At 38.1% G+C, this 27,611-nt stretch overlaps 1 long non-coding RNA gene and 1 pseudogene across 2 annotated transcripts; one reads left to right on the top strand and one right to left on the bottom strand.

Annotated features, from left to right (window-relative positions):
• Positions 1-4,638: 4,638 nt before the first annotated feature.
• Positions 4,639-7,295, bottom strand: LOC132644106 (exopolygalacturonase-like; annotated as a pseudogene).
• Positions 7,296-10,444: 3,149 nt separating this feature from the next.
• LOC132644305 (uncharacterized) lies at positions 10,445-26,258 on the top strand. Of its 2 annotated transcripts, XR_009583834.1 has the most exons (4): positions 10,445-10,786; positions 11,009-12,738; positions 25,700-25,774; positions 25,992-26,258. It is a non-coding gene; the product is annotated as an uncharacterized LOC132644305 (long non-coding RNA). The 2 variants fall into 2 exon arrangements; XR_009583835.1 differs by lacking the exon at positions 25,700-25,774 and having other exon boundaries at positions 10,446-10,786.
• The last annotated feature ends 1,353 nt before the right edge of the window (positions 26,259-27,611 follow it).

The raw sequence follows: 27,611 nt of genomic DNA, 5'->3' as shown, positions 1-27,611 counted from the left end.
GTGGCTAGTGCTTCCTTGTTCTTAAATGACATTCCTTTATAAAAACCTATTTCATCATCTTGAACATGGCTAGACTGTATTGATTGTGTAGTGCCCACTGTATTGCTCGCAACTTCGGGTATAGGAATCGGGACAGCTCCACTTCCATTATCTGAGATATCCACATCCACCCCCATCTAATTCATTATTTAACACATCTTGTTGGTCTTGAGATAAATTATGATCCTCTACTAGTCTTCCGACAACGTATACCTTTAAAATGGGCCTAGCTACATCATTCAAATAAGCACGCAAACGAACCTGATCAGTTATCTTAAATGGCAAGACCCTCTGATTTTCAAAAGAGCTATGCATGTAAGTGATGGAAAGATCTTTTGGTTCATAAGTTAATTCGCAATAGGTGATGATTAGGTTCACAAAATAATAAAACATAACATCTCTTTGGATAGTCATTACTATCGTCTCTAACGTGTCACTACCCTTCCATCGCCAAATATATCGATTGTTTTTTTCGATCCATTCACCATGGCAATCAACCCCTATTGTTATTGAGTCCCTCATTAGTGGTGTTCGAGGTACCTGAAGATATTTTGTTTAACAAAAAATTGGTCATGAGAGTACATACAAATCTATAACAAAATGAAACAGCTGCAACAGTTGTTCCAACAGATTATTGACTTGTTGGAACAAGTGGACTACTTGTTACAACAGGTAATAAATTGTTGCAACAAGTCACTAATCTGTTAGAGTCAGCTTCAGTTTTTTTGGGGTAATGTTTTAGACTGTTGAAGATGTCCAACAGATTAGTAAGTTGTTGCAACAAGTGTATTACCCGTTGCAACAAGTAGTACACTTGTTGCAGCAAGTCATTAATCTGTTGGAAGCAACTTCAGTTTTTGGGGTACTTTTTCAGACTGTTGAAGATGTCCAACAGATTATTGACTTGCTGTAACAAGTTGGATACTTGTTGCAACAGGTATTCCACTTGTTGCAGCAAGTCAATAATCTGTTGGAAGTAGCTTCAGTTTTTTAGGTTCTGTTTCAGACAAAAACTGAAGCTGACTCCAACAGATCATTGAGTTGTTGCAACAGTTGGAACACCTGTTGCAACAAGTAGACAACTTGCGGCAGCAAGTCAATAATCTATTGGAAGCAGCTTCAGTTTTTTGGGTTCTGTTTCAGACAAAAACTGAAGCTGACTCCAACAGATCGTTGAGTTGTTGCAACAAATGGAATACCTGTTGCAACAACTCACTCAGTTGTTGCAGGTTATTTATACAACAATTACAACAACTTCATAATCTGTTGTAGAAGTTGCAACAACCACATTATCTGTTGCAACAACTACAACAACTACTATAAGTTGTTGGAAAATCAGTAGATTTATACCCAGATGAAAAATTGAAATAAAACAGTATTGTTGTACTTCCAAATGAGCGGAAAACACTTATGAACTAATTGCTAGTGCTACACCAACAAAATTCAGTCAAAAAATTGCAAAATCGGGTGGTCTTGTTTTTTTCTTTCTTGAGCAACAATGGTAGACGAAGAAGAAGAAGAAGAAGAAGAAGAAGAAGAAGAAGAAGAAGAAGAAGAAGAAAAAAAACAAGCAGCAGAAGAAGCAACAAGAAGAAGCAAGAAGAAGAAGAAGAAACGAAACAAAAAAGAAGAGCCAAAAATGGTGGAAACGACACAGGCAAACATAAAAATTGGCACGTTTTTTTGGCTCTGTAGGGTTTATATGGGTTGAGTCAAAGTGTTAAAAATAAAACTTGGGGGCAAAGTGTAAAAAACAAAGTTTGGGGTCAAAGTGTTAAAAATATAACTTTGGGGCAAGTCAAAACTCTCTAATCACTATTCCAAAGTTTATCACCCATACTCAATTAAAAAAACTAAAGTTACTCCAACTCAATTTTAAAACCTATTTGTCACCTTTAATTAAAAGCCCCGTGTTTGTTGATCCCATGATAGCTTTGAAACAACTTAAACAAGAGGGAATATGAAGGAATTCCAAACTTTCAACTTGGGGGCTTCCAACTTATATATATCATATCATTATATCATACTATATTATAAGTGGGAAGCCCCCAAGTTGAAAGTTGGATTACGAAAATGCCCTTCCTCCAAAAAAAATTATTAAATGAATAATTCTGCTTTACGTGCATGATAAGGGGTTGTTATATCTTCCAATACTTATTAAGATTTAATTGTTTTCTAGAAAAAAAATTAATAAAAATAACAAAAAGAAGTAAAACAGGATCAAAATATAGAGAATTTAAGAAGTTGCCAAAAAAAAATTATATAGACCTAATTCATCTAATTGTATTTTCATGGTCATTCGTCATCAATTGATATATTCAATAATGTATTAAAAGTAAATGAATGGCTATTATTAATTCATTGATATGTTCAGCAATAATGAAGTTGATGCATGCCACCTCCTTATCTTCTTTCTGATTTCGGGAGTACATGAGACATCCACAAACAAAAAAATAATCCTGCCGCATTACAGCGTTAAATGAAGAAAATGTTTCACCTACCTGTATTTATCGTTGGCTGTTACTATGCAAACTTATGAATTACTATTGTTTATAATGTTAGTCTTTCATGTCTCAGCTTTTATTTCTTTAGTACTCTGAGCTTCCATCGCTTTTATAGTCTTTTCATGATCATTGTGACTTTATATAAGTACACAAAACAATGACAGACCAGTTATCATTTTTATCTCTTTTCCCATTCTTTTCTGGCAAAAACTCTCTTATTCCATAAAAACCTACTAACTTGTCTGTTCTTTTTTAAGGTACAGTGTGGCACGAGCTGTTCAAGTAAGGTCGTTACTAACTTGTCCTCTGCACAAGGTAAATCTATTATTTTTTTCTGTTAGATAAGTTTGTTTACCTCGAATTTCAGTAACAATTAAATTTGTAAGTGAGGTATAGGATATGTGGATGGACTTTAATCTATTTGGTTAGCGTGAAGTGTCAATGGATTTGTTTGTAGCTATATCTATATGTATAGGTGCTTGCGTTATATGTATGTGTACGAGGATTGATGATTTATGCCAAATATATTAAGTAATATTGAAAGGATAAGCAAACTAAGGAAGAATATCACAAAATCTGGACCAATATCTTTGAGAGAGAACTGTTCTATGTTTGATGATTACAATGTTGAGATATGATGAAAAAAAAAAAAAAAAAAAACTAACCTCAAAAAGGGGAGGAATGTCCTCTATTTATAGGTATGCTTTTTGGGCCCTCCATACAATACAAAAGCCTTTATGAATAAAAAAAAAATCCTAAAAAAGATAAGGTATTACCGTACGGTCTGACACCCGTACGGTCGTCGGTGCAAATAGCAGAACGGTTTCATGACGCGTGGCAACCTCACAATCGGTTATCCGGACCAACGGACACGTTGATTTAGGCTCATTCTATCCGGACCAACGGACATGCTTATCTTGTCTCGGTTCAATTACATCCGGTACGACACCCCCGTGTGAAGAAAAGATCGAACATGCTCGCGCTCATTTGGACTTATCCTCGGCTCCGGTCTCACCAGTCACACATTGACCCAATTTTTACCGTATACAAAGTTCAATCTCCGCTTACTACATATTGTTTAGGGTCTTGTATTTATGCAAGGGCGGCTCAATAAGATATGTGGCAACAGGATGTCTTATTTTTTCTGCTCAATATTTTTTAAAAGAAAAATGAACCTATAAATCTATTGTAGGTAAAAATTAGGCCTCATCCTTCTTTAACTAGAGATCTTGGGTTCAAGCCTCAAAACAAAACAACCTTGCTAGGGAGATCCAATATAGGCACTGAGCACAGGATGAAAAAATGGGGCCCCAAAAATTTTGGGGCCTAAAGCCCCCGCTTTAGTGGCTTGGCCCTCTAGCCAGCCTTGTATTTATAGAATAAGGTGGAAATATAGGACTCCTTTGGTTCAAAACAAGATTATCACAAAATGTTAATCCAAACTATGATAGAAAGGTCCATTTTCTATATGGGATAGATAATCCTATAATTTTGATATAAATTTTATCTTGATTTTAGCTAACACCCACAATCAAATATTGGACAAATTTAATTCCAAATTATATACTGAAATAGCTTCCTTATCAATTATACTATAAACTCGAGTCATCTGCCCAACATTGTAAATAACTGGCCTTTCCTTTAATCTGACAATATTTTGGTCCGTTTACGAGCAATCATTCTATACTTCCTTCGTTTTTCATTTGAGGGTAAATTAGTAGAAGCAAATGTTTAGAAGACTGCTATATATAGTTTGCACGAACGTTATTGCAATGGCGTCAACGTTGAAATTTCGTCGTATCCGTTTTAAAATATTCGGTCATTATTAAACTTATAGTACTCTTGCATTAAAACTACATATCGGATCTGGATTTACTTCCTAACTAAATTTAGTTGTTTAATTTTACAGGTTCAGATGATAACTAGTAATAATTTTGCATTCAAGAGTCAAGTCATTTAGAATAGGCTGATTTTCCATCAATTTGAGTTGTAATTTTCCCCTTGATCAGATTTTCAATTTCTAATTTGCACACATATTTTAATATTATATATATACACACTATTTTGTGAAGTCTGTATTGATTGAAATGGGATTGCACGTGTCCGGAAACTAGTTGGAACAAATTGAGGAAAATTAAAACGAAATCGATCATAAACAACTAGGAGGAGATTGTCGCCCATACGAAGCGCCAATCACATTTAGGCACGAAGACTCAGCTGGTCCTCCTCGTCCGTGGTACACCAAGTAGATGTTGTCAAGCTGCACATTCTTACAGGGCACCAATTTGCTACATTTTAAGGTGATTGCGACCTTTGAACTAGATGTTCCCCATATATTACTGAATGTCACATTGCTGATTTGTACTTTAGAATTGTCCTGTCCCTACACAACATCAACAAACAACATGGTTCATATTCAAATTCACTTTTCAATAATATATTCAAGTTCACTATGTGAAAGAAATTGGCCAAAAATGTGTTCATCACACGCACCAGGTTGCTGCAAGAAGAAAAGGGGCAATATTGTTGATCAATTAGGATTGGATTATTGACATTTTGCATGTAAATGTCACCAAAAAATATATCAGTAGCCTCACTTAACAAAGAAGGTGCCCAGGTTTTGATCCTTGCACATTCTGAGTACCACTAAATGTGCAATTTCTCACATTTATGCCTGTAACAAATTCTCCAGGAGATTTTCCTAGGCTACCAATGCTAATCCCATGTCCAGGTCCACAAGTAACATGGGAAATGTCGATGTTTCGGCTTCCAGTAACCATGGAAATACAGTCATCGCCGGTCTGAATGACAGTTCTTGAAATTTTAATGTTGGTTGAAAGTCCGATGTGAATGTCGTCGGTATTTGGGCTATCGACTGGAGCTGTCAATTGTACGAAACTTATGTTTATGTTGTTGCAGGCAAAGAGGTTGATGTGGGAGTTCTTGCTGTTGATTGATCTCAAATGATGGATTTTTGAATTTGTCACGAAGTCGAATCTCATTGTCTAAAGTACATAAAAAAAAATGCAACATTAGAATTAAATTAAAGAAAGTCACTTGAAACAAGAAGTTTGTTGAATAAGTTATTTTCTTAAGACAGTGGTGTGCGGGGTCACCTTGTGCATAGGTACTTGTTACCTCCAACTGGTTGATGAAGATTCAGGTAGTCAATCAATTGTATTACTAAGATTCCATATAATTTGTTGAACAGTTATTTCATAGAGGTATTACTATTTGTAATTTTAATATTTTGGGTAGGGTGGGTCATCAATAGTGCAGGGGTAAGACAACCTTTAGTGGAATTAGAGCTATATACCCAAAAATGAAAACATTTCTATAACTAAATTCTAGTCCCTATTTGGAAAGGTTGTCTGGCTCAAAATAAATTGTTCCTCTGACTAATTGATATTGTTAAGTTTCATACCTTTTGGTAATTCTAGTACTAGTAAGTTTACCTTACCTAAGAAAACACTCAAAATAAGAAACATAATAATTTTGTAACATGTTTAGTTTACAACCTTACCTTAAAAAATACTTTCGTACTAAGAAACATAATCATGTAATAGCCTGTTAAGTGGGATATGTAGAATCTCAATTAATTAAGAAGATCTTAGTCCTAACAAGGTAAACTAAATTTAAGGAGAAAAAGAAATTCATTTAATGACTTCACACTGCTTAAGGACTCCTAAATGTTTTTTTTTTTTAGAGCAAAACTTGGATATGGATACATAGCAGCACCTTTGAATGAAGTTCCAGAATTTAGACGGGAAATGGTAAAAAAGGAGAGGCTCCTAAATGTCATTTGATATTCTCAGACATAATTCCCAATTCAAGGAAGTCAATTAGAGCTAAAAATCAGGGAAATAAAAGATATACTAAATATACTTCCAAATCTTTCAAGAAAAACAAAATTCTATAGGAATGGATTTCACTTCAAAATCAATCTTGCCGTTGTAGAAATGAAGAAAAAAAAATTGGTAATCGTGATGTCGGGGCAAGCTTCTGCGTACCTCGACTAATTTCATGAGGTACCGACTACCTCCCACCAATGCAGATATTGTACCAGATAACTCTGGAAAAAATTATGTTTTATTTGAGAAGGGGGAAAATCTTACCACAGGAAGAGGCATGCATTGGGGATTTTTGGAACAATCATTGTAAGGCCAAGCAGCAGCACCTTGCCCATCCAAATAACCACCACCTTTAACAACTAGCCCATCTATGTAACGAAAAGCAATCCAAGTGTTTGTATTGAACAAAGATGGATGACTGGGAGCTTTTAATACCCCTTTTATTGCAAATCTCATGAATCCCCTGCATGGACCCTCAAATGAAACTGTACCCAACTTGTAAGTTCCATATGGAATATAAAACACACTATTTCCTCTCCATTGACAAGCATCATCCCATGCCTTCAGAAATGCCTGAAGAAGGTAAAATCATAGCGACTCAATAAAATTAGTAACTTAAAGTATTAAAAAAAAACAAGAAGTAAAAATCATGATCCAGAATGTTCGCCAATTAATTTGTTACCATAGTCACACTACTTTTCACTTTGCAAGAGTCGATACAAACAAAAAAGTAGGTTCTAATTTCAATACAAACCTGACTATTATCTCTCTTCTCATCAACAACTGCACCATAATCCATGACATTGAAGTACTTCAACGGTGAATGATAATATTGGCCATTTGCTATGCTCAAGAATACAAGCAAACACACACCAATAATTGCAGAAGCTAATGAAACCATTTTTGTTAACTCTACTGCTCTAATCTCTCTGAAACCAAGATTACATAAAGTGACATGGGCTTTAAATGTTTGATTTGTAAAACTACATAATTAAGGTACCTTTTCCTAAATTTAATTTGTTTCCTCTTTCTTGGACTTATTTTCCAATTTTGAATTTATGCATGATTTCTTTTTGACCTTTTCATGATTACTTACCTAACAGATGTATTTTACCAAGTTTGCTACGAAATTAAATCCACTGATAATATTGTCAATAACATTAATGCATTTGGTTTAGGGTATATATATATACCCTAAACCAAGGACTTGTTTCTTTAATATATATATTAAAAAAAAAAAACTATTAGTACGGACGTCGGTAGTAATTAAATGCCAAGGATTTGTTTCTTTAATTTGTCACCAGCATTAATAAGCTCGTCAATGATTTACATATTTGGGAAAAGAATTCCATTTATAGTGAAAAAGATTTGTTTCTCATTTTAACTAATTTAAGAAGAATTGTTTTTTTCTTTTCTTGTTTTGGTAACCAATTTATTCAGTTTCCGAAACGATCCTTAATTTACACTTGCACAGAAAACCTTTCTCTTTAGTTTTATTTTTTTTATCAGAAAAAAATAATTCTTTTAGTATAGTACAGAGGAAAATGTATAATTTAATCACTAATTGAAGGTTAAATATTCAAGTTCTTATAATTTATAATGGAAAATGACTTGCTCACCAAAGAATATAATGACTATTATTGATCACTAATATCTAAGTATCTATAACTATTTCAAAGTAGTTATTCTTTAAACAATATCACCACTAGTATAAGCTGTAACCATGCGGGTAACATCAAACATAATTTGAAGCTCCTTCTTATGTGACATTGTCAACATTTTTCTATAACAGTAATCAAAATATTATGAATAAAAAGTTTTACATGTAGCACCGCATAATTAGAAGAGAAAAAACACAAATAATAAAATTTTACATGACCGAATAAATCTAAAATATATTTTACTTATCAACAACTAGATTCAAAATAACCAAAGGACACTGTTTGGGTTCATTCGCACAAATGACCATTTTGGGGTGGTCTTTAAGTTTGTCCTTTAAATTTGTGGTCTCTAATTTTATTCATTTAGCACTTTTTGCGCGGCATAAGTTTATATTTTCGTATTATAACATTTCACAAGTTATGTCAGACACGGCAAAACTTTCAAAACTGAACATAAAAATAATCAAAAACAAATCAAACTCCACAAAAACAGGCATGAAAAATTATAACGAACATATGCCCCTAAAAGCATAACTCCAGTTTTTGAGCACTACAAAAAACTCTTAAAATACTATACAACTTATCCCGCATAACTTAATAGTCATAGAACTTATGTCGAGAGAAGCAAAAGTTCAATTCCCGAAAATAAATGTTATAGAACTTATGTCGAGCGAAACAGATCTGAATATTTTCATTAAATGAGTAGCATTGACAAAAATTAAAGACCACAGCTATGAAGGCAAAAAATTAAAGACCACTGCATTTGAAGGGAAGTCTGTGCAATAACTTCCACTCTTAATTGCTTCATTGCAAGGTTAATTGTCAATGGGTCATTTGCACTTTTGTCTCTATTTGTGCTAGTCTTTAATTTTTGCCTTTCAAATGGGCTGGTCTTAATTCTTTAATTTTCGCCTTTCAAATGGGCTGGTTTTAATTTTTGCCCTTCAAAATCGAACTTATGTCTAGAGAGACATAAGTTACTCATCATAATATCCATAAGTTATGCCAACGCCTTTAAAGAATTTATGTCACGCTAACCATAAGTTTGATTTTAAAGGGCAAAAACTAAAGACAAGCACATTTTTAGGGCAAAAATTAAAGACCAATCCATTTGAAGGGAAAACCGTGCAATTATTTGATTATTAAGCCGCGCTTGAGGCTTTTCCCCAAAAATAATGCGGAATTTTGTACGGATTGCCCTTCAAAGGCACTGGTCTTTAATTTTTGCCCTTCGCCTAATACCCCGAGGTTCTGGGTTCGAACCCCAGCTCAATAAATAAAAATCGCAAGGTAGAGATTTGGATGTAGAGTTTTGCATTCAGAACTCTGCCTGAGGCCTAACTTTGGCCCGAATAGACCTAACTTTGCTACGAAACTCTGCCTTGTGAACTTTTTTTTATTTTTTTTTACTGAGCCGGGTTCAAACCCCAAATATTGCACGATTACCCTTCAAAGGCACTGGTCTTTAATTTTTGCCCCTCAAATTGGTGGTCTTTAATTTTTTCCCTTCGCCTAATACCATGAGGTTTGGGATTCGAACCCCATCTCGGTAAAAAAAAAATCGCAAGGCAGAGTTTCGTGACAAAGTTAGGCCTCAGGAAGAGTTTTGAATGCAAAACTCTACTGCCTCAGGCGGAGTTTCAGACTCTAACTTGCAAAATTCTACCTTACGAATCTAAACTTCTGCCTTGCGAAATTCCTTTTTTTTTTTACTGAGCTGGGGTTAGAACCCAAAACTACGGTATATTAAGCGAAGCACAAAAATTAAAGACCACCAATTTGAGGGCCAAAAATTAAAAACTAGTGCCTTTGAAGGGCAATCCGCACAAAAAAAGCAAAATTAAGCAAGATTACTTATTACAAGTGGGCTTTTAAGCCTCTTAAAAGATTGGGCGCCAACCAATTTGGGCCATTTAATCATTTAACCTTTTATAGGGCCCATATATCGAAAAGAGTTTGATGAGTTGGCACTGATATTTCCGGAATTTTTTCCCGTCATCCCTTTTTGGGATGTTTAGTAAATAGTCATTCTCTACTTTTCTTGCAATTTATGAACTTTTTAGACCACGGTCTATAAATCTTTGGGCAAACTAATAATTTTATGAGAAAATGTTAGATCACGATTTAAAATTTTATAAGTTGTTATAAACGTAGATAATAATTTTGTAAGGATGAGCAATATATGAGCAAACTAGATCCGAATCTAATGTTGTCAGAGGGATAATTTTACAACAACTTTTTTTCTATTATATAGAAAAGGCTTAAGTTTTCAAGTTTCGACATGTCAATTAATTTCAAATCAAGGGTATATTGGTCATTATCGTTATGAATTGATAATGCTAACCTACGTGTCTTTTATTTATGTAGCCGTCTCTTTTGGCTCTGCCAGCTGATCACTTAATCAATTCTTATAACGTAAAACCACTAGTCCCTCTTGTTCTCCCCGCTCCTTGCTGGTGAGACCCATCTGGTTCCTCGCCTAAGATAACCTTGGAGCCTACTGTATAACCAGAGAGAACCATTGTCATAACCTTGAACTCATACTCAATTTCCCAGAAAAATTGCCCAAATTTCATCTATCAAAACCCAACTCGAATTTAACCAATCTTCTACAAGCCACGTACCCTATCTCATTTCACAGTTGGTCTGTGTCATCGCCTTCTAGGAGCGAATTCAAATCTTTTCATATGTGCGGAGCTTCTTCAATTTCCATCAGATCTGTTTTTCATATGTATGTTTCTCTTTTGCCCATATTTTCCTCTCTTTTCCCACTGCTAGGTTGGGTTTTTGTTCATCCGTCATCGTTATGAAATTCAATTTATGTTGTTTCTATAGTTTGAGTGTAAATTGGATATCACGCTTTTCTTCTTCTTCCTTTACATTCAAAGAGTATTTCTTCAGTTTCTACAACATTTTGTGCTTGTCTTCAATAATGTTTATCTTCTTGCTGCAGGTATTGTGTGCTAAATCGAAGGGGACAGATAGTAAGGAAGGAAAAATCAAAGATGAAATTGCCCTTCTTTTCGTGAGGACCCATATGAATCTTCCTAAATAACACTTGAAATATTCAAATTATACAATCTGGATTGATGTGAATTGAGTATTTTCAAGTTCCCTGTGGAAAAGGTCAAGAATGGTGAGCTGGTTAACGTCAAAATATGAAAATGGGGAAATAAAGGGTGTTGGTTCATCTTCAAATGTGAAAAAGATGAAACATGGTGAACTGGATTAATGTTAAGATGAAGATGAAGTGGTTAAAGCTTCAGCTTCCTTGGTTCTGTTCTTTTAGTATTTGACACCGTTTTATGAAGATGGCTTGATAATGATATTATGTTTCTTGATATTTGGCAACTGTAGAGTAGAAGTTATGCTGAATATATTTTTAGATGACTACTAGAGTGTAAAAGAGATTGCTCTGGCAATGACAATGGAAAAAAAAAACAGAAATCCTAAGTTTAGACAAACAAAAACAACTCAAATAAACATAAATATTTATACCTAAATAAGAAAATTAGACAGAACATATAACTTTTTTTTTTTTGACATATTACTTACCTTTTATTGAAAAGTGCATCCAAATATGACTAAGAAGACCTGAAACGAATAAAGTAATTAACATCCAACATATGAGGATCGACTTTGGGATGTCGCCCCCTCATTACGAAGAAGCTAAGAGAAAAAAGCAAGCCAATAGTAACAATACTTACTGGACTCTGAGCTGCTGATAGGAGAACGAAGTGGACCAATATGAGGATTAAATGCAAGAAAAAAAAGGAAGCAGACTTGGTGGAAAACTTATGTTATTTAGAGGTTATTATAAATATCCGATAGATGAATTTCAGCTTCGACACACCATGAAGCTGGGATTCTATAGATTACTTAAAGCATGATTGGCTATACTATTTGTTTAATGATCTTTAAAATGAATTTCGAACTACATCAAGGGTACAGTTTGTATCGCCTTGGAATTAAGTTATTTGTTCCTATCATAAACCTGAAGCAGTAATTAATATATATTAGTTATCACCCAGCATAATGCACTCGGTTAATCTGAAAATGATAAATGGAAATCATAAATGTGTATGAAAAAACAGCAAAATCTATTGTTTCACGTATTATTAGAGCTTCATAAGTGTAACGACCCGTTTGTTCGTTTAGCACTTTAAAACTACGAAAAGGGTATGGGACTATATTGTATTTATTTATATGATTTTAATACATGTTATAGTTTATATGAGATGATGAATAGAGTGAAGTAATCTGAGGACTAATGATATATTACATCTGGTGAAAGGGCAATTGATATCTTAGGAAGACATTTGTTATGTAAAAGGAAAAAAAAAAGTGGACAGCCCACTATTTAGTGGTCTCACGTAAAAGTTGGCAAAAATATGTAGTTAATTAGAAATAAATGAAGTGGGCAAGCCACTTTTATTATGATGCTGAGTGACATTCGAAATGTAAAAAAAAAAAAAAAAAGTAGGTCAGCCCACCATTTGGTGGTCTCACGTAACCCAAGGAGAGTTGACAATAATATATACTCAATTAGAAATAAATGAAGTGGGCAAGCCACTTTTATGATATTGCCAGGAATAAAAGAGGAATTAAGTGGAAGGTTTGTTTTTGGTTTACACGGAAAGAAGGCAAAAGATAGAAAAGAGAAGGAAACAGGCCAGAGAAATTGTAAGATTTCTATTCCAAATTAGGATGTGTTCTTGCATTATACATTTGTTTCAATGCTTTCTTATTTTCCCATTCCCATGTATATGCGTGTTTGCTATGTCCTTTGTATTAGTAGTTTGGGTTTTTAGCACTTGTGGTAATTTCTCCCTGAATTCTACCCATGACGTGTCAACTTTTTGTTGTATATTCCAAGGAACTAATTTCAATAGTTAGTGGGGGTGGTAGTGTTGTTGCTAATTTGCAAAATGAAAAGCTTTGAGAAGTTACTGGTGAATTATTGGTCTGCCAGTTGTATTCATGGGAAAAATAAAAAGGGGTACATTTATTTATTTATTTTCAAATGTTAGCTTTGGGATGTAATGTTAAATTGATTGGTTATTGTCACGACCCAACCCCGTAGGCCGTGACTAGTGCCCAATCTGGGCACCCAAACACATTTATCATACGCATTCAAGTATATAGCAGAAGCCGACACGGCTTTGTTTCAAATTTAACTAATTTCCAGAAAAATTTCGGCAGAGTTTCCTTCGTTTTACGGACTATCCAATATACCCTGCACGCAGAAAATACCAACAAAGGCCACACAGGGCCAACAAAGCAACATTTAAACATATGCGGACCGGCCGCCACGACGAATGGAGTCGCCCAAACACAACATATACACACATCCGTACAGAACGACCCCAACCCACAAACATATCCACAAACCTCTAAACAGACCGACAGAATCATATGACGGGACAGGGCCCCGCCGTACCCATGAACGAGAATATACATATATAGAAGGGACAGACTATACCAAAAGATGGCTCTGAATAAGAGAGCGCTCCAAATGGCAGAAAAGATATCCTAGACGGACGGATCAGCAAACCTGTCGTCGGTACCTGCGCGGCATGAAAACGCAGCCCCCGAAGAAAGGGGGTCAGTACGAAATATGTACTGAATATGTAAAACCTGAATTACAGAAACAAAATCATAACTGGTACAGAACGTACGGAAAGTAAACAGAAAATCCAAAGTATCAGATACATATTTTCAAAACGTGCAGAGTGTGTACAGAAACATATGTCATATCAAATCCGGCCCCTACCAAGGGACTCAGCAGACAGAACGTGGCCACCCTCCCGACGCTGGTGCCACAACACAGAAGAATCAGAATAGGGGCATAACCCCGTAACATAATATGTCATATCAGATGGCCATAGTAAATCATATCAGAACAAGCGTACATGGCACAACATACTCCACAAACCCATGTACGCGTATACCTGCCCCCTCACATCGAGGCACGGCGAACAATGCAAAGGATCACGCTTGACAACATATCCTGGCCCGGGCTCAGTGTGGGAAACATTGGGGCATCCACGAATGGAGTAGTGAGAGACTAATGCAATTAAAATATCATAAATGTTTCCATAGACTCGATGAGGCATATCAAAGACAAACCGATCCAATGAAGTCGAAAGGGATCATAGTAAATGAGTTTCGGATATCATAATGAATTACAGAGTATAACCTTTCTGAAGTCGTTTCGAGTGTCAAAACAATTTATCAGACTTAATGGAATATTTAAAACAACGTTTGTTAGGTAATTAGAATGGTAGTCAAAACATTTCTTTCAAAAACCGCTCGAAAGTAAGACTTGAGTACAACACGGGCAAAACCGGGAACAGTGGGCCCACCTCGGGACAAGCAAGGCGGTGGGCTCAAATTACATATTTTAAACTTATGGGGTCACCTACAAAGGTTCTACGGACGTTCTATAGCTTTCCAAGTAGTTTAGGGAAAGTTTGCATGATTTTCAAGAATACAAACCAAAAGGGCTCAATCTTACTGAAGGAAAAAGCGAAATTTTCAATTGCGGATTCCGATGGGCAGAAAATCTTTCGAAGCCCGAATCCGATTCTAATACACTTAGGCATGCCAAAAGAAGGATCGGGGTAGCTTTACATACCTTTTGAGCTTTTTAAGCCTATCCAAGCTCACTCCCCGTTTCGTCGAAAATCTGTAAATGGTCACATTTACCAATTGTAAGGTATAGATGCTACGAATTCAATTCAACTCATATTTGTCTACCGAAATTTCGGCAGCACTTCCCCTATACATATAGCACCCCCGAGAATTCAACTCGGCTCAAACCCATCAACAACAACCCAAACAACAACATCAACATCAACAACAAACATTAGAAACACAATATAACACAACTAGTTCTACTTGCCGACATAATGCCATAACCTTCATTTCAACTTCAATTTCCAAACCAATCTCAAGGGTTTCACATTCATTATCAATCTAGATCATCATAACATAGTTTACAAGCATTTCATATCGTTTTCCTCAAATTATACATACGGTATACATAATATACAAACTTTCCGCCAAAGTCTTAACACATTCGAAACTTCTAATCTTTGACTTACATATTCATAACATGATTCCATCTTCCAAATTCATCAGTACCCATCATAATTTGCAACCTAATAACTTCATTTTCATAATGTCGTAAAATCATACTTAAGCGACATAAGTTTCTACATTCCATTTCAAAGCAAACTCATATCGTTTTACTTTCATTTACATTGCAAGAATCACAATAACACAACTAACACGTTACCCAAACTTGATTCATTTCTATTCCTACTCCAACATACCACACGGCCCAATGCTCTTTTTGCCAATTCATCCAATTTTATTCAACTTCCATTCTCAATATGAATTCCATCACATTCACAACTAGAATACAACATAATTTCAATTCTTCATTGGTACACAATGCATGCATACACACGGCTACACATATATACTACACACCCACTTTGCAAACTTTCATTTCCTTCATACAATCAACACATTTCTACATACTACAACACAAATAAGACTTCATAACACAAGAATAAGGGATAGATTCTTACCTTTTTACTCACTCTTCTCCACTTGAAGGTATGGTTACTTTGATGAATTTAGTGCTTCTCTCTCCAAACCAACTACACCAAGTTAACAAGGGTGCTCAACTTAGTAGGAAAACCACAAAATATAGATTTATAGAACAAGATTTTTGGTGGCAAATTTCCCTATGGCAAACCCGAAACCCTCTATTTTTTGTTCTTGTTTTGCTTTGTTTTGTTCTTTCTAATTTCTTGAACTTTCTAAAGGGGTATGACTCATATAATTTTAACACATGGAAAATTAATTGGGGCCATGGGTTTGGGCCATAGTTGGCCGGCCACCCTTCAAAATAATGGGCCTCATTTGTCTCATTTTACAAGCCCAAAGACTTGTGAATCAATTTTTTGTAATTCCCGAAACTACTTTCCGAAATTCCAATTTTTTTGCCCTTAGCCTTCCCCGACACTTTCACATTAATATTCTTTCCCAAACAACTCATGTGCTAGATGTAATCAATTATGACTTTATTTCGTACAAGTCAAGATTATTTCTAATTTTCCAAATGTACGAAAACACGGGATATAACATCCTCCCCCCCTTTAGAACATTCGTCCTCGAATGTTAAATTAATCTTATAGGGTCTGAAAATACTTTGGGGGAGTTTATGTTTATAGACAGCACATATGACACACATTCATTATTGAAATAGAATTAAGCAAGGATTCAAGATTACCTGTGGGCATAGGGAACAAATGAGGATATTTCTTCTTCATTTCCTCTTCGGCCTCCCAGGTCATTTCCTCCCTATTATCGTTCCGCCACAGCACCTTAACAGAGGCTACATCTTTGTTCCGGAGCTTTCTTACCTGGCGGTCCAAAATGGCTACGGGCTGCTCCTCGTAAGATAACTGCTCCGTCACCTGAATATCATCTGCAGGAAATATTCTGGAGGGATCACCGATGCATTTGCGGAGCATAGATACATGAAATACCGGATGTACCGCTTCCAAATAAGATGGCAGATCTAACTCATAGGCGACATTTCCAATTTTTCGCAGAATCAGATAAGGCCCAATATAACGCGGACTAAGCTTACCCTTTCTTCCGAACCGCATTACGCCTTTCATAGGCGATACCTTCAGAAATACCCAATCACCAACTTGGAATTCCAAAGGACGACACCATTTATCAGCGTATGATTTCTGTCGACTCTGGGCTGCCAATAGCCGCTCCCGGATAAGTTTCACCTTATCAACTGCCTGCTGGATCATCTCTGGGCCGATTAACTCTGTCTCGCCAATATCAAACCAGCCGATAGGTGACCTGCATTTCCTACCATATAAAGCCTCGTACGGAGCCATCTGGATGCTGGAATGGTAGCTGTTATTATAAGCAAATTCAATCAATGGCAAGTGATCATCCCAGCTACCTCTGAAATCAATAACACAGGCCCGCAACATATCTTCAAGCGTCTGGATAGTGCGCTCGGCCTGTCCGTCACTCTGAGGATGAAAAGCTGTGCTCAGGCTCAGCTGAGTCCCTAATCCTTCCTGAAAAGATCTCCAGAAGTTCGCTGTGAACTAGGCACCTCTGTCAGTGATAATAGATATAGGAACTCCATGAAGTCGCACAATTTCCTTAATATAAAGCCTGGCATAATCCTCAGCGGAATAAGTAATTCTGACGGGGAGAAAATGGGCTGATTTTGTCAGCCTATCAACAATAACCCAGATGGAATCATACTTCCGTGGAGTGCGAGGCAAACCTGTAATGAAGTCCATATTAATGATCTCCCACTTCCACGTCGGAATTTCCATTTCCTGCAACAGTCCACCCGGTTTCTGATGTTCAATCTTGACCTGCTGATAATTTGGGCACTGAGCGACGAACTCTGCGATATCCCGTTTCATACCATCCCACCAGTATAGGCATCTAAGATCATGGTACATCTTCGTAGACCCAGGATGAACAGAATAGCGAGCATAGTGTGCCTCGCCCATAACCTGCTGCCGTAGCCCTGCAATATCAGGTACACACAACCTGCCCCTGTATAGTAAGGTTCCGTCTGGTGTAAACTCGAACGGAGTCTTCTCCTTTTCATGGGCTGTGTCTCTGTACCTAGCCAAAACAGTATCTTCATATTGATGCCGGTTGATATCTTCCTTAATAGATGATTCAGAAACCCCTCGGACAGAAATCCGTGTATCGCCAGAATTGGCCAGACGAACCCCAAGATTAGCCAACTGATGAATGTCACATACTATCTCCCTCCTGTCTGGCTGTAAATCTGCCAAGCTGCCCATAGATTTTCGGCTGAGTGCATCTGCAACAACATTAGCTTTGCCCGGATGGTACAGAATATCCACATCATAGTCTTTCAGGAGCTCTAGCCACCTCCGCTGCCGCAAATTAAGCTCCTTCTGCTTAAAAATATACTGGAGACTCTTATGATCTGTATAGATATCAACATGAACTCCATATAAATAGTGTCTCCATATCTTCAGAGCATGAATCACCGCTGCAAGCTCCAGATCGTGGGTAGGATAATTCCTTTCATGCTTTTTCAGCTGCCGAGAAGCATAAGCTATAACTCTGCCGTGCCGCATCAATACACAGCCCAATCCCACGCCAGAAGCGTCACAATAAATAACATATCCATCGGGTCCCTCTGGAAGAGTCAGAACTGGGGCCGTAGTCAGCTTCTCCTTCAGCAACTGGAAGTTTCGTTCACATGCATCGGTCCACTGGAACTTAGCTCCCTTCTGAGTGAGTCTTGTCAAAGGCGTTGAAATCGAAGCAAACTTTTCCACAAATCTTCTGTAATAGCCTGCTAACCCCAGGAAACTACGTACCTCTGTGGGCGTCGTGGGTCTGGGCCAATTCTTCACGGCCTCAATCTTCTGTGTATCCACCCGGACACCATCAGCTGCAATAATATGCCCCAGGAATGCCACTGAAGCCAGCCAGAATTCACATTTAGAAAATTTTGCATATAATTTCTGATGCCGAAGTACCCCTAATACCGCTCTCAGATGATCTGCGTGCTTTGCCTCGGACCGAGAATAAACCAAAATATCATCGATAAATACAATTACGAACATATCCAAGAACGACCTGAATACCCGATTCATTAGATCCATGAATACCACAGGAGCATTAATTAACCCAAACGACATAACTCTGAATTCATAGTGCCCATATCTGGTCCGGAATGCTGTCTTAGGAATATCGGCCTCTCGTACTCGTACCTGGTGATAGCCTGACCGAAGGTCTATCTTCGAAAAATATTTGGCGCCCTGCAACTGATCAAACAAATCATCAATTCTGTGGAGGGGGTATTTATTCTTTATGGTTACCTTATTCAGCTGCCGATAATCGATACACATACGAGTCGCCCAAACACAACATATACACACATCCGTACAGAACGACCCCAACCCACAAACATATCCACAAACCTCTAAACAGACCGACAGAATCATATGACGGGACAGGGCCCCGCCGTACCCATGAACGAGAATATACATATATAGAAGGGACAGACTATACCAAAAGATGGCTCTGAATAAGAGAGCGCTCCAAATGGCAGAAAAGATATCCTAGACGGACGGATCAGCAAACCTGTCGTCGGTACCTGCGCGGCATGAAAACGCAGCCCCCGAAGAAAGGGGGTCAGTACGAAATATGTACTGAATATGTAAAACCTGAATTACAGAAACAAAATCATAACTGGTACAGAACGTACGGAAAGTAAACAGAAAATCCAAAGTATCAGATACATATTTTCAAAACGTGCAGAGTGTGTACAGAAACATATGTCATATCAAATCCGGCCCCTACCAAGGGACTCAGCAGACAGAACGTGGCCACCCTCCCGACGCTGGTGCCACAACACAGAAGAATCAGAATAGGGGCATAACCCCGTAACATAATATGTCATATCAGATGGCCATAGTAAATCATATCAGAACAAGCGTACATGGCACAACATACTCCACAAACCCATGTACGCGTATACCTGCCCCCTCACATCGAGGCACGGCGAACAATGCAAAGGATCACGCTTGACAACATATCCTGGCCCGGGCTCAGTGTGGGAAACATTGGGGCATCCACGAATGGAGTAGTGAGAGACTAATGCAATTAAAATATCATAAATGTTTCCATAGACTCGATGAGGCATATCAAAGACAAACCGATCCAATGAAGTCGAAAGGGATCATAGTAAATGAGTTTCGGATATCATAATGAATTACAGAGTATAACCTTTCTGAAGTCGTTTCGAGTGTCAAAACAATTTATCAGACTTAATGGAATATTTAAAACAACGTTTGTTAGGTAATTAGAATGGTAGTCAAAACATTTCTTTCAAAAACCGCTCGAAAGTAAGACTTGAGTACAACACGGGCAAAACCGGGAACAGTGGGCCCACCTCGGGACAAGCAAGGCGGTGGGCTCAAATTACATATTTTAAACTTATGGGGTCACCTACAAAGGTTCTACGGACGTTCTATAGCTTTCCAAGTAGTTTAGGGAAAGTTTGCATGATTTTCAAGAATACAAACCAAAAGGGCTCAATCTTACTGAAGGAAAAAGCGAAATTTTCAATTGCGGATTCCGATGGGCAGAAAATCTTTCGAAGCCCGAATCCGATTCTAATACACTTAGGCATGCCAAAAGAAGGATCGGGGTAGCTTTACATACCTTTTGAGCTTTTTAAGTGTTATGTCCCGTATTTTCGTATAACGGGAAATCAAGAAAATAAATAAGACTTGTGTGTGTTGAGGAAATAATTTGATTCAAGTTGCTATGCTCATGTTGATTATGGAATCATTGATGTCAAGACCTCGGGGAAGGCCGAGGGTAAATTTGGAATTTTAGAAATTAGTTCCGGGAATTACAAAACGGGACATTTTATGCATTGGGCTAAGAAAATGGAATACAAAAATTGAGGCCCAATTGAGTTAAGTGGCCGGCCAAGGGGGGGGGGGGGGGGGGGCAAGCCCAAGTCCATTTCATTAAGGTCATGTGCTATGCACATGACCTATGAGTGGATATATATCAAGCACTTGGTAATTATCAAGAAGTTAATCAAAAAAAAAAAATACAAGATCAAAGAGAAAGGTGGTTTCGGCCGAACAAGGAGAAAAAAAAAAGAATTCCTTGGCCTTGTTTCTAATCCAAACACCTAGTTTCTTTTGTAATGATTGATGAGTTCGAGGTGCTCTTCGTTGTGATACAATTAGTTTGACGAAAGGGCGGCGTTTGCGACAAGTCGGAAATTCAAGAAAAAGGTAAGATTTTTATGTTTTAATGTTATGAAATGGATATATATGTGTTAGTGATTGGATTAGTGTGAAGATTGTGGGATGAGGTTGTGTTTGTGCATGGTGTGTGTGTATATAGAAGGGTGTGTTTGGCCGTGAGTCCCATGTAGTGCAAGGCATAAGAATTTTATCTTGTTTAGCTTGAATAATGTGTTGTTGTGATCTTTATGTCGTAAAGGATCGATTAAAGAATTGAGTTGGTGCTAGAAAATAATTTCGGACGTTATCGGAAAGTGTATACCTTTGGTATATTTGTATATATCATAGTATATTTATGATACTAAGGACTTTAAATATGATTTATAGTTGATGTTGATGAATTTGGAATGAAACGACGCAAGTTAGAATATTCGTCGTAACTTTTGGTGGTTGAAATGAAATAGGGAAAGAAATGGATTTTGAGAAACTTTGTATATGGTTTGGAACTTGTATGTTATGTGGAGGAATAATCTTGAATGAATGAATACAATAATGTGGACATGAGTTAGAATTGTGAAGTTTGAATATAGGATTACCAACTTATGTATTAAGGTGAAATTTTGAAGCTAGTGTGGTTTGATTGTGGTTTGTATTGTGTAATGATGTTTGGGTTGTTGTTGTTGTTGTATTTTGAGCCGAGCCAAGTCTCGGGGATGTTAGGTTTATAGGGGAAATGCTGCCGAAATTTCGGTAGCCAAGTATAGCCCCAAAGATGAAAATGCTAACTCTCATGAATAGTAACTGGTAAAAGTGACCATTTGTAGTTTCTGGACGAAACGGGAATCGCGATTTGACGAGCGTAAGGCGCCAACCAGGTATGTAAAGCCTACCTCTCATTCTTTTGGCATGTCCTAGACCCACTAGGTAAATTTCGGAATCTCGGGAATAACCCTGCTCTTGGAAATCGAAGTTCAAGTTCGAGCACTATTCACTCAGCGCGATTGAACCCCTTTTTGTCACTTTTGGTTAAAAGAATGTTCGTACCTCCATAACTTGTGCTGTTGTGTCCGAAACCCTTCGAAACTTTCGTAGATGGCTCTATGGAGCCGAAAGTCTGTGATTTGTGTCCGCCGCCTCAATTTGACCCGAGGTGGGCCCGCGAGCCCCGAGGCTCCCCTTATTCGGTTTGTTTGATTCGCTTGTGTCTGTTATGATTCGCAATCTTCTGTTTATGACTCAAGGATGTGTTTGAAACTTCCTATGCCACTAATGCATGTTCTGTACTCTGGGATGATGTGAGAATTCCGGAAAAATGACTTATGAACAGTTTTCTTACGAATTTGACAGTTTGGAACTTCGTAACCTTTATATGCCTACTTTTATCAATTCGATTCCTACTCCGAGCCTTCTGGCGTCAGTATCTGCCTATATGTAAACGATATGTTGAGTCCGACAAATTATTTTTAATATGCATATGGTTTCGGCACTACTCTGTTCGTGCTGTCTGCTATGACTTCGTTCGTCGGTACCCGGGCCGACTTTGTGATCGTGCGCGCTATAATATATTCGGGAGTTATGATGTGTTACGGTTTCCGAGGCCTCGCCATAGGGCCGGTTACCGTTTATGGAGTTATGATGTGATATGGCATTTGATATGTTCTGATGATATGATATGTGTGTGATATGATGTGTCTGGAGACTGTACGGAGATTTGAAAACTTCTGGAGTTATGATGTGTTGTGGCACCAGCGTCGGGGGGTGACCACGTTCCTAAACCCTATACATGATTTGATTTGCATTTGTACGTTCGCCTCCCGCACAGGTTTGCTTTGTTTGCGATGTTGGTGTGTTTGTTCTTTCTGACTCCAGCTGTGTTTGTGATTTCTGTACCTTCTGCTTTACATACTCAGTACTTCTCCCGTACTGACCCCCGTTTCTTCGGGGGCTGTGTTTCATGCCCGCAGGTACAGAAGCTCGTTTGGGTGGTCCTCCAGTTTAGGCTACTCATTCTGCTGTGTTGGAAAGCTCCCCTTGATCCGGAGCCTACTTTTGGTACATTTCTTTTGTTGTGTCTGTATTCTGTATATTTGGATGAGTGGGTACGGCGGGGCCCTGTCCCGTCCTATGTTCTTATGTTCTGTTTTGTCTAGAGGCCTGTAGTCAGATTTGTGGGTCGTGGGTCCGGTGTGTTTGCATGTGAGTCTGTTTTACGATCTTAAGTGGCCCGTACGCTACTATGGCCAAGTCGGCCTCTGAATTTGTATGTGTGTGTATGCATTTGTGGGCGATGTGCATTCCGCCACCCTTCTGATGTGTGTGTGTGAAATTTGGCGATGTACATTCCGCCTTCCTTCTGATTTGTGATTTGTCTGATCTGTACGGGCGACTGCTTAGGATAAGTGTTCGGTAGATGTCTGATTACGATGATGAGTTCGAATAACGTACGTGGAGTTTGGACGAGCCTGATTACGATGGTCTGGGTGTGAGTTCGTTGGGGTGTCCCAGAAGGACACCAGTCGCGGCCCACGGGGCTGGGTCGTGACATTAAGCCTATCCAAGCTCACTCCCCGTTTCGTCGAAAATCTGTAAATGGTCACATTTACCAATTGTAAGGTATAGATGCTACGAATTCAATTCAACTCATATTTGTCTACCGAAATTTCGGCAGCACTTCCCCTATACATATAGCACTCCCGAGAATTCAACTCGGCTCAAACCCATCAACAACAACCCAAACAACAACATCAACATCAACAACAAACATTAGAAACACAATATGACACAACTAGTTCTACTTGCCGACATAATGCCATAACCTTCATTTCAACTTTAATTTCCAAACAAATCTCAAGGGTTTCACATTCATTATCAATCTAGATCATCATAACATAGTTTAGAAGCATTTCATATCGTTTTCCTCAAATTATACATACGGTATACATAATATACAAACTTTCCGCCAAAGTCTTAACATATTCGAAACTTCTAATCTTTGACTTACATATTCATAACATGATTCCATCTTCCAAATTCATCAGTACCCATCATAATTTGCAACCTAATAACTTCATTTTCATAATGTCGTAAAATCATACTTAAGCGACATAAGTTTCTACATTCCATTTCAAAGCAAACTCATATCGTTTTACTTTCATTTACATTGCAAGAATCACAATAACACAACTAACACGTTACCCAAACTTGATTCATTTCTATTCGTACTCCAACATACCACACGGCCCAATGCTCTTTTTGCCAATTCATCCAATTTTTTTCAACTTTCATTCTCAATATGAATTCCATCACATTCACAACTAGAATACAACATAATTTCAATTCTTCATTGGTACACAATGCATGCATACACACGGCTACACATATATACTACACACCCACTTTGCAAACTTTCATTTCCTTCATACAATCAACACATTTCTACATACTACAACACAAATAAGACTTCATAACACAAGAATAAGGGATAGATTCTTACCTTTTTACTCACTCTTCTCCACTTGAAGGTATGGTTACTTTGATGAATTTAGTGCTTCTCTCTCCAAACCAACTACACCAAGTTAACAAGGGTGCTCAACTTAGTAGGAAAACCACAAAATATAGATTTATAGAACAAGATTTTTGGTGGCAAATTTCCCTATGGCAAACCCGAAACCCTCTATTTTTTGTTCTTGTTTTGCTTTGTTTTGTTCTTTCTAATTTCTTGAACTTTCTAAAGGGGTATGACTCATATAATTTTAACACATGGAAAATGAATTGGGGTCATGGGTTTGGGCCATAGTTGGCCGGCCACCCTTCAAAATAATGGGCCTCATTTGTCTCATTTTACAAGCTCAAAGACTTGTGAATCAATTTTTTGTAATTCCTGAAACTACTTTCCGAAATTCCAATTTTTTTGCCCTTAGCCTTCCCCGACACTTTCACATTAATATTCTTTCCCAAACAACTCATGTGCTAGATGTAATCAATTATGACTTTATTTCATACAAGTCAAGATTATTTCTAATTTTCCAAATGTGCGAAAACACGGGATATAACAGTTATGACCTCCACAAATTGAGTTTGGATGATGATACCGGGGGTAAGTTTCTAATCTTAAATTACGTATTTCCTCATGATATCATCCATTATTTAGCTATATCATCTATGAGTTTAGATTAGAAATTGGTGGGTTTTCCATGGAAATGAGTTTTCAAGTAAAATGTGGAATTTGCTATTATGCATTTGGAGTAAAAATTGTTGCCACCATAAATAAAAATCACGGGGCTTGCTATAGATGGAACCATGTTCCTGTTAGGAATTATAGAAACTTTGTTGATTTGGTTAAGAAAATTAGCAACTTTTCAGAGTGCAATTAAAATGAAACCCTCTTTTTCTTTCTATGTGAGCCCACCCCTAGCCTTTATAAATTGTCAAGACTAATGATGACCACCAAATTAATATATACGTACATGAGTCAGTTGCTTCTTTACTTAATAGTCATGTGTGGAAAGGTTGTCCCCCACTAGTTACCCACTTAATCTTTAGTTAATCACTTTTATTTCTCACTACAATTCAACATTTAACTAATTACATACATGATTAATTTCTTATAACAAGAAAAAAGAAATATATCATTCGTGATCGGATTTCAATGATTTTTGAGAATCATAAACTTTGGGCTATTGAATGTCAGTTTTTCAATAAAATTACAGTTTTGCCCTTGTGGGCCTGAGGTCACTTTTCGAGGCGCGTTTTTGGGTTTTGAGTATAAATATAGTAATATGGGTGTCCTTAGATTCGTATTCTAACGTAGATCACATATTTGATAGATTTTGATCATTCAGAGGCTCTACGCAAAGGGAAGGCATTAGTTTGATTGTTCGTGGCACCCGCTCGGCATTGAGGTAGGTTACGGTCTACTTTAGTTAGACTCTGATTAGTTTGATTTCATGGTTCCTTTACACTTTATTTATATATGATACGTGACCATACCTGTTTGCTCTATATGCTACTTGTTGGTTTCAACTTCTTCATGCGTTATCTAATCATTGTCGGCCTATGATGCTTACCGGTACAAGTGTTGTACTGATACTACTCTTGCTGCACTTTTGTTGAGTGCAGAGTACGATCCAGGTTCCAATTCTACACCCCGTGGCTGATAGGCGAGGGTGACATCTTTCAGTCATTCAGGGTGAGCTACTTGGTCATCCGTGGCCCCTGAAGGACCTCCTCCTCTATTTATTTCTGTTTTTATTTCGACAGACAATATGTAGCCTTCGGGTATTTCAGACTTCTATTCCGTATTATGTTAGTGCTCTTGTACCCTCTAACCAGATTTTGGGGTTGTCGTGACATTTCTAGTTATGATAAGTATTTAAGACTTGATAACTTATTCTTATTTAATTTACTACTTATTTAACTTGTTATTAGTAATGTGGTTCGCCTACTCAGAGGGATAGTGTAGGTGCCACCACGACTTGCGAATTGGGTCGTGACAAGTTGGTATCAGAGCTTCTAGGTTAATTGGTCTAATGAGTACAAGAGCAATGTCTAGTAGATTCTTGCGGATTGGTATGTAGGCGTCCGTACCCATCCTCGAGAGGCTATAGGACATTTAGGAAACACTCCACTTCTTTTTCTCGTTTCGTGCTAGTTCAATCTCATTGGTATCTGGTTCATTCTTCTCGTGCGAGATTGTTCAGATTGGTATCTTAACCTCATTTCTATGTTCGCTCACAGATGGTGAGGACGCGATCGACCGCTACTGGAGGCCAGGAGCCTGCACCTGCACCCGCACCCGCATCCATACCCGTGGCCCGAGCAGCTGTCCGTGGGCGAGGCAGGGGACGTGACAGGGGCAGAGGCCGTGCAGCTATTCCAGATAGGAACCAAGGACCAGCACCTTCTCAGGACCCTGACATAGAGTTGACTCCGGAGCTTGAAAATATTCCGGAGGAGGAGATTAGGGCATCTGAGACACAGCCTGGGGTCGCTGCTACTCCCGATTTTCAGGGGGCTGTGTTTCAAGTGTTGGGGTACTTTGACAGTTTGGCTCAGGCGGGCATGATTCCAGTTGCTCCAGATGGCTCGCAGACTAGAGTGGGAGGTCATACTCCCGATACTACGGTTGCTCCAGGATTTCGGACATCGAGGGTATTGCTGGCGGCAGCAGTGGCTCCCCGTATTGATACTACTCCAACGCCTGATTTTGCTCTAAGGCCTATGGATGGGCCAGTGTTGACCAGTGAGGAGCGAAAATTGTTCGAGGGATTTACCAAAATGTCTCCTCCTTGGTTCTATGGCACTCCCAGGGAGGATGCGTATAAGTTTATCGTTAGCTGCCATGAGATGCTTCATAAGTTGGGTGTAGTGGAGTCTCACGGGGTCGATTATGTTTCTTTCCAGTTAGTTGGGGATGCCAAGCAGTGGTGGAGATCGTACATGGAGTGTCGACCAGTTGGCTTGCCACCTTTGACCTGGACCCAGTTCTACCAGGTGTTTCTGGAGAAGTATGTCCCTCGTACTCTGAGAGACAACGGAAAGGATGAGTTTTCGACATTGGAGCAACGGGGTAGGTCGGTTGCGGAGTATGAGACCAGATTTCTCGCTTTGTCCCGTTATGCGACGGCATTACTTCCCACAGAGGCTGAGAGAGTGAGGAGATTTGTGAAGGGTTTGGACCTTCCGCTTCGGCTGGCGACCTTACAGTTGGAGGCTTCTGGGGCCTCATTTCAGTCAGTA

The sequence above is a fragment of the Lycium barbarum genome, chromosome 6, assembly GCF_019175385.1.
Source record: "Lycium barbarum isolate Lr01 chromosome 6, ASM1917538v2, whole genome shotgun sequence".
Taxonomy (NCBI): domain Eukaryota; kingdom Viridiplantae; phylum Streptophyta; class Magnoliopsida; order Solanales; family Solanaceae; genus Lycium; species Lycium barbarum.
Note: the sequence above shows the minus strand (reverse complement) of the source record. Positions and strands in the feature narration are given on the sequence as shown.